We start from the raw sequence: 7,736 nt of genomic DNA, 5'->3' as shown, positions 1-7,736 counted from the left end.
TTATGTATCAAGACTGATTCTCTTTGGCCTCAACGGATACCATTTTCTCTGGGGGCAGTCTTTAGTTCCCTTCCTTCTCAGTACCAAGTCAGTGGTTTTCCTAGCAGAAGTCTCCACTGGTGTGGTTTTTACTTGTGCTATAAAGCTCTCAGGTTTAACATCTGGTTTCCTATAACAACCCGAAGAAGACTTCTTGGTGGACTTTCTGGAGCCGGATAATAGGCTGCATCTTTAAAACTTGGGAAAAATCCATCTCCTTGTTCAATTAATGCAGGCAAGGACTTCGTAGCTTCACTGATCTCCTTAGCTATTGTTTCTTCTCTGCGTTTCAAGTTTTCCATACGAGGGGCTGGATCAGGGTCATATTTTAGGTCCAATGGATGTACAACAGGTTAGTACTGCTTCAGAATTTCTTGTTTTGCTTTTATGATTTTGATGACACATTGAAGGATCTTTCTGGGATACTGCTTACTGTTTTGTGGCTACATGGACTGTGATTTCATCAAACTGGTTTTCAAGGACTTTGATATCAGAATCCATAAGCAATTGTCTGAAGCTTCCTGCCATGCTTGCCCACGAATGTTGACATTCTCTTGCACCACTGATTCAAAAGTCCACTGCGCATCTTGCAGCAGGGGCTCCCGAATCTCCTCTGGCAGCGCGTCCCCGAGGTTTTGCACAGAGCTGCCACCCAGTTCTAGCATTTCCATCACTGCCCGCTTTGAGGTGCAGCGCACTTGCAAGTCTTTTCAGGAGATGGCAGGAACCGAGGCCCTGTCATCTATCGCAGCTACTCTCTCCATGTCCCACAGAGAGGAAAGAGCCACCGACTCAAGCCCTCTCCCGTTTTCCAGCTTCAACTGTCTGAAGAGAAGATTTTGAATGGCGCTGCAATGAAGAGAGGATTTTAGAGTATCTGCGCTTTTAAATAATGTAAGGTTGCCATTGTAATCTGGTCTGGGTATTGCCTGCTCCTGACCCTAACTGCACAAGAGCCATAAAGTTTTCTATTACTCTATAATGGGACTATAAAATAGACTGTCTCTTTAATCCAAGGTGTTAACATTCTTCACACCCTTTTCGCAAATTTTCTTAAATTTTAAAGCAGAGGTTTCATAATTAGAGTGTGTGTAAAAATCACTCGGGGTGGTTGTTAGAGTTGTATATTGTTGGGGCTCCCTGCAGAGATTCTGACTCAGTAGGTCTGGAGTAGGTCTCTGCAATAGCCTCTTAACAGGAACTCACTGAGGCAGAAGATCCTGGGGCCACATTCTGAAAAACCCAGATCCAGACTGGGCTGCAAACCTGTTCTTCCAGTACTCAGAGAAAGATATTTTCATCTGGGCCAGAAATCCAGGCTGAGATAATTTCTCCTCATTATCATTCTTATTAAACTCATTATTCCTCTTCTGCTGGAAAATCTGGCACTGAAAAGCTGGTGTAATATAATGAGGTAGAAACTTTTAGCTGTTTAAGATTAGGGCTGTTTTGGGCTTCCCTGGTGATGCAGTGGTTAAGAATTTGTCTGCTATAGGTATAGCTGATTCACTTTGTTTTACAGCAGAAACTAACACAACATTGTAAAGCAATTATACTCCAATAAAGATGTTAAAAAAAAAAAAAAAATCCAGTGCAGGGGACACAGGTTTGAGCCCTGGTTGGGGAAGATCCCACATGCCGCAGAGCAACTAAGCCTGTGCTCCACAGCTACTGAAGCCCACACGCCCTAGAGCCCATGTTCCACAAAAGAAGCCACCGCAATAAGAAGCCCGTGCACTGCAACGAAGAGTAGCCCCCGCTCGCCGCAGCTAGAGAAATGAAGCAATGAAGACAAATGAAGAGAAATGAAGCACAGCAATGAAGACCCAATGCAGCCAAAAATAAATTAAAAAAAAAAAAAAAAAGATTAGAGCTGTTTTACCTATAGGCTTCTATATCGAGCACTTCTCATTTTGCCTGCAAGTTTTGTATCTGATTAAATCTAAAAGACATCCTTTATTTTTCAAAATGTGCTTCTTTCTCTTTGTTCCATGGCTGACTTGATTTTTTGCTCAAGCCCCAATTCTTTCTTCCTATTGTCCTGTATCACCTGTATATGTAGTATCATTCTGTCACTAATGGAAGACAACTTTACTAGTGATAAATGCACTATACTTTTTGGTTCGGGTCCTGATTTGACAGCCCTGCATCTCTATGCCTCGCAGACCAGATCAATTTCTCTGGGATGCAGAAGCAGAGAGAAAGGAGAATAGATGAAGATACTGAGACGTGCATATCGTCCAGAGGGCCCCTGCCCCTTATCCCCAGTTCTGGGTAAACCCCCAACCCTACCCCTAGGCCCCAGGTGAGCAATAAAACCCAAAGAGAGATTCGAATACCGCATGTCTTTAGTATCTCTCACACTTCCCATAATTGGATGGGTGAAGGGATCATGCAAGAGAGGAGGAAATATTAATAAAAAATTGCATCAGTTAATACTTCAAATATCATTCCATCACAACAGTAGCCCAGGTAGTGTGGACAGAGTGACAAGCGCAGCTGGAGGAAGGGCAGAATTTAAGGGACAGGCAGAGGATCAGTGATGTATATACAGAGGAGGACTGGATGGGGAAGCTCTGGGTGGGGTGTTTCAGGAAGTCAGCAGAGACTGTCTTATCAAATTAGGGCCAATTTCCTTACTTTTAGACTAGACCTACTTTTGGTGTTTTTAAGATAAGGAATGAGATGAAAGTTTCAGAAACGAAGAGATAGAACTGTCAAAGGATTATTCTGTTGCCTCTTTATTCTGCTGAAACCATATTAAAATTATTCCAATAATAACCAGCTGAGTGCAGTCCTGGGCAAACTGGGAGTGTGCTGCTGGGGATCCTGCTGTGAGCAGAGTTGCCGGCCAAGAGCCCTCTGTAGGGACCCACCGCGGTGGTCCAGAGACGGCACTCTGGGCAGGCTGTTCCGAGTCAGGGACTCAGCATGGTGAGGGTCCCGGAGCCGGGCCAGTCCTTCCCAACGTGGGAGGACCCTGCCAGGCAGTCTTGGCTCTGGGGCTCCTTGTTGGCCTGGCTGAGACTTTTTCTGAGCTGCACTGTAGTCCGATGCTCTCCCTCACCAGTCCCCCGTCCCTTCTTTCTTGCCTTGTCTGACCTGCCGGCAGTATGAGCTCTCCCCACTTCTGCGCCCTCCTCCCTTTCTGTGTCACAGACTTTTCATGAACTTGAATTCTATCTTAGCATCTGCTTCCTGGAGGACCTGAACTGGCACAAGTTATTTGTGAAAACCGTTTCTTCTTCTTTCAGTGTCTGAGCAGTCTTGGACACACCTACTTCTCCCCCTCCCCCTTTGTGAGAAAGCAGACCCAGAGAAGCTTTGCTATAATTCTTGAGAGTCTGCTCCAAAAAGGGAGAAATGTTTTGACTCTTAGTTCCTTTAGGATGGACATTAATTTTGGATGTGGAGAGATTTTTTTAACAAGAGCTTTGCATGCATGCATATTTCATCTGTTGCCAGGTGTCAGCTCTGTTCCTTGCTTAATGACAATGAGGAATCATTCATAATTTACTATTCTCATTTGTAGCCCACAAGAAAGAAGAAAAAAATCATTAATGGTATGGTGTGTGCTGGGATATTGCTTTAGGTTCCTGGGACCTCTTGCAACATTGGCCAAAGATTAGTAAGGTAAGAACTGAGATGTGACCCGTTGCGTTGTGTGGTTTTTGTCAGTACAGCTTTAGGGAGAAAAGGGCACAGAAGCCAGACTGGGGAGGGTTGAGATGTGAATGGAAAGTGAAGAAGTGGACGCTTCAAGAAATTTGATTTTAAAGGAAAGTGCTGTACCTACTGGATCAAGAAAATTTTTCCTTCCTCACCCTCCCCCCTTTTTTCTTCTCTTCTCCCTTCCTTTTCCTTCTCCTCCTCATTCTTCTTCTTCTTCTTTATTTTTTTTGACTGTGCTGCATGGCATGTGGGATCTTAGTTCCCTGACCAGGGACCCAACCCATGTCCTCTACAGTGGAAGCAGTGGAAATGTGGAGTCTTAACCACTGGACCACCAGGGAAATCCCATCCTCATTCTTGTTCTAATTCATCTTTTTTTTTTTTTTTAAGTCCAAGGTAACATAATATTTGACAAAAAGTTCAAACAATATAGAAATATATGGTGTGGAAAGTCCCTCATAATTCTACCCTCTGGATAGCAGGAGTTCTCAGTATTGTCTGCATATTAGAATCATCAGGGGAGATTTTTTAAAATCCTGTGGCTGAGCCCACAGCCTGTGTCAAAGATAGAGAGATCTCTGGGAGTGGCACCCAGATATCGGCATTCTTTAAAGCTCTCTAGGTGATAACGACACACAGTCAAGGCTGAGAACCACTACTCGAAGTGTGGCCTGTGGACCAGTGGTATCAGCATCAGCATTCAGCAGAACCTCAACTCTGCAACCCTTCTACCTAATGAATCGAAATCTGCATGCTATCCCTTGGTATTTCATATGCAAAATAAATTTGTTTTTACACTTATGGTCAGTTGATTTTTTTAAAATTGAAATATAGTTGACTTACAATGTTGTGTTAGTTTCTGAAGTACAGCAAAGTGATATATATATATATACATATATATATACATATATATGTATATATATATTCTTTTCAGATTCTTTTCCATTATAAGTTATTACAAAATATTGAGTATAGTTCCCTGTGCTATGCACTAGGTCCTTGTTATTTATCTGTTTTATATATAGTAGTATATATATATGTTAATCCCAACCTCCTAATTTATCCCTCTCCCCCTTTCCCCTTTGGTAACCATAAGTTTGTTTTCTATGCCTGTGGGTCTATTTCTGTTTTGTAAATAAGTTCATTTGTATCTCATGCGCACAGTGAAAATTGAGCAGCACTTTTTAGAGAAAAATCACTAAAAGAAATAAGGAAGACTTTTTTTTTTAAGATGGAATGAACTCATGCTTACAGAGTTACTGAGAGGAAGAATCTGTAAAGGGGAAAGAATAGAAAGTATAAGACAGAATGTCATAATTGGTAGGACAATGTCCCAGAAGAGGTAGGAGGGATAGAATTGGCAGCTGGGAAAAATGAACTTTGAAAAGAAAAGGGAATTTGTCTTCTTGGGACACTGGAAGGAAGAGGGAGTGAATGATAGACTTGAAGGTAGGTTTGAATTGTGGGGGAAACTGGAAGTTGATGGTATTGCCACCTGATGGCCTTTGTTTTCTGCTTTCCCAAGGGAAGTAGGAGGAGAGGCCCTCTGTGAAAAACGAATGGGGCAAAGAGGAATAATGGCTATTGAAGCCCTACTATGTGCCACAAGGGGTGTTACATACAAAAAGCCTATATACTCCTTCCAGTAGCCCTAAGACAGTCCTATTATACAGACGGGGAGATCAATCCTCTGCTGGCTTCTCCTTCGCTCAGTCTCTGCACATCTATCCTGAGGTTCCCTCTCTATTTCTTCATTCCTTTGGTGACATCACTCAGTCCCCTGACTGTGAGTGTTATCTACATGACTTTGCCTGCAAAGTCCCCCCCGCCACCCGCTCCCCACAATCTACATTTCTAGTCCTGACCTGTGTTGTGAACTCCATCCAGTTGTTTACTTAACATTTCCATAGCATGCCTGATAGAAATCTCAAACTTATCATGGGCAAAAGACAACCCTTCCCAAACTTGCAACCCTCCTCCATAGCCCACTCCCTTAATTATAATAATGCCCAAACCCAGGACTTCTGGCTGTGTCTTCCCTCCACCTCCCTCCATCCCAAATCACCAAGAAGTCTTGTCAATTCTATCTCCACAACATTCTGAGTCCATCCACTTCTGTAAGATCTCCACTCCCACTAGTCCAATCTAAGCCACCATCACCTCCTATGTGGACCACTGCACCACTGCAGTAGCGTTCCACCTGCCCTCTCTGCGTCCGCTGCTGCCGCCCTGCAACCCAGTCTCTGAATCTCAGCCAGACTGAGGTATACACACATGGTGTATACACATGGCAATTTTAAAACATATAAACAAATAGAGTAGTATCACGAATCCCCTTAATCTTTTGGAGTTGCTTATCATAGCAACTCCAAAAATTATCAATAACTTGTCAATCTTTTTTTAATCTCAACATTTTTCTTTTTTAAAAAAGCATTTAAAAGCAAATTTAAGATGCCATATTATTTATTTTATTTTATTTATTTATTTTTTGCGGTATGCGGTCCTCTCTCTATTGTGGCCTCTCCCGTTGCGGAGCACAGGCTCTGCACGCGCAGGCTCATCGGCCATGGCTCACGGGCCCAGCCGCTCCGCGGCACGTGGGATCTTCCCGGACCGGGACACAAACCGGAGTCCCCTGCATTGGCAGGCGGACTCTCAACCACTGCGCCACCAGGGAAGCCCCGGGATGCCATATTATTTCAACCATGCATATTTCAATAGATATCTCTAACAGAGGAGGATTTTAAAAATTAAAACCAAAATGCTCATTACATTCTCAGTGCTGCACGGGTTTATATATTTTATCTCATTTAGTCTTCGTAATAGTCTTGAGGGGAGGGTGTTGCTAGATGATTTCACCTACAGGAAAGTGTAGATTTAGAGTGTCCTGGCCCAAAGGGCTGAAATTTGAAGTGGGAGTCCTCAAATTCCCTGTCTGCTGTGCGTTCCACCCATTATGACTTCTCTTTCCTGTAAGTGTGAGGTCTCCTCTACACATTCCTTAGTGCCTTACATCTAGTGATCTTGCATCATTTTAAGAAAAGAGAAAATAAAAATGGGAAGAATCTATATTTTCAGATTTTCCTGCTTAAATTTTTCTCTAAAATTTAGGGAAAATATCATTATACTGCCATCTTCTGGATCTTTTGAATGCTAACACATCAATGACAATATAGATATTTAAAACCACATCCGTCCAACTCTAATCTAGGGCTGACATATTAAACTTTGTATAATTAAAATTATTTCTTCAGTTAATTGGAAAAATTTTCTTTAAACAGCTTAATACATATTAAATATAGAGGCTAAAAAGTAGATGTATTTAGAGGTCAGTTATTTTTGTTTCTAGGGGATGGAGGCAAACGTACATAGTTAAAATTTACAAATAATTCAACTGTCATTCAACCAATGACAGTTTTAAAAATTAATGTTAATAGAGGTGTTGGCTAGAAAAGCATTTCCACTGCTGGTGAGAGTATAAATTATCGCAGTCTTTTGGGAAGGCAATTTGATTGCTTATTTAAAAAGTAAAAATAAACTATCTGTAACTTTTGACCCAGTAGATTTACTTTAGGAATTCATCCTACATATATTCTTGTTAATGTATGCAAAGATGTATATATCTTTGAATAAGATGTATAATCTTACCTTGTTTATAAAGGACTAGAAAAACCCAGCATGCTTAAGTAAATGATGTTACTACATCTATGCAATGTGGTTCTTTGAAGGTGCTTAAAAATACTGGTGTAGTTCTAAATACACTGGTAATAATAACTAATAATGACTGATATTCTAAGAGGTTTGTTTAAAATATTTTGGCCTAGAACTGGAAGATGCTATGCAAATTAAATACTCTTTCATATTTTTTACTAACAGATAATTATGTAGCAAAAAACTACATTTGGATTTCTGCCTCTAAAAGTGATAAACTCAGCTTTTAAAAAATGGAACATGAGGCAATAAAGTCCTCAATCTTAGCTTCATAATCAATGGTACAATAAATAAGATAAAGATTGTTTGAGTGT

The 7,736-nt window shown here is 41.4% G+C and overlaps 1 pseudogene; it reads right to left on the bottom strand.

The window, feature by feature from the left end:
- Nucleotides 1–2,383, bottom strand: LOC116751111 (annotated as a pseudogene).
- Nucleotides 2,384–7,736: the final 5,353 nt, after the last annotated feature.

Source organism: Phocoena sinus, chromosome 3 (assembly GCF_008692025.1).
Source record: "Phocoena sinus isolate mPhoSin1 chromosome 3, mPhoSin1.pri, whole genome shotgun sequence".
Lineage (NCBI taxonomy): Eukaryota > Metazoa > Chordata > Mammalia > Artiodactyla > Phocoenidae > Phocoena > Phocoena sinus.
The sequence above is the reverse complement of the archived record's forward strand: the minus strand, read 5'-3'. Positions and strand labels throughout refer to the sequence as shown.